The sequence below is a fragment of the Halyomorpha halys genome, unplaced genomic scaffold (genome assembly GCF_000696795.3).
Source record: "Halyomorpha halys isolate HHAL.00 unplaced genomic scaffold, Hhal_1.1 Scaffold514.1, whole genome shotgun sequence".
Taxonomy (NCBI): Eukaryota; Metazoa; Arthropoda; class Insecta; order Hemiptera; family Pentatomidae; genus Halyomorpha; species Halyomorpha halys.
The window spans coordinates 350,974-351,519 of NW_027108282.1; positions in this window are offsets into that span (position 1 = coordinate 350,974).

Here is a 546-nt window from a genome sequence, read left to right on the forward strand (position 1 = left end):
GGTAGTTTGAGCATCGAATATTTTTATTATGATGTTCTCATGAAACCTATTTCTATAACTCGAAAACTATACATCTCCCGAAGAAGTTTAGATTGTTATCTGAAAGTTAAGTAAATTGTCAATAAAGCTATGCTTAACGAAACTAAAATTCTGAACCAATTTCAAATGTCAGTGCAGCTTCTTATCAATTATATGTTCTTTAACGCCTTATTTTATTTTTTAAAGTTTTTTTTCCTACAAATTATTCTTTCTCTGTCTATTCCTATTGTTTACGTAACTATCTTCCTTTCAGAGTTATTGGTTTGGTGTAATAAATACAATCTGCGGGATGAGACATAGGTATAGTTCCAGTTACAAAATAGTTGATGGAATTTGATAAAATTTATACTCCACCATGTATTCTCTAGTTCCCAACATTAAGCAAACTTTAATATGTATTCACATGCAACTATAATTTTCTAGAAAACATCTTTGGATCTGTGGTAGCCTAACAGACATTTATATGATAATGGTTAACTTTACAAGAGTAACTAAGTCCCTTAATGA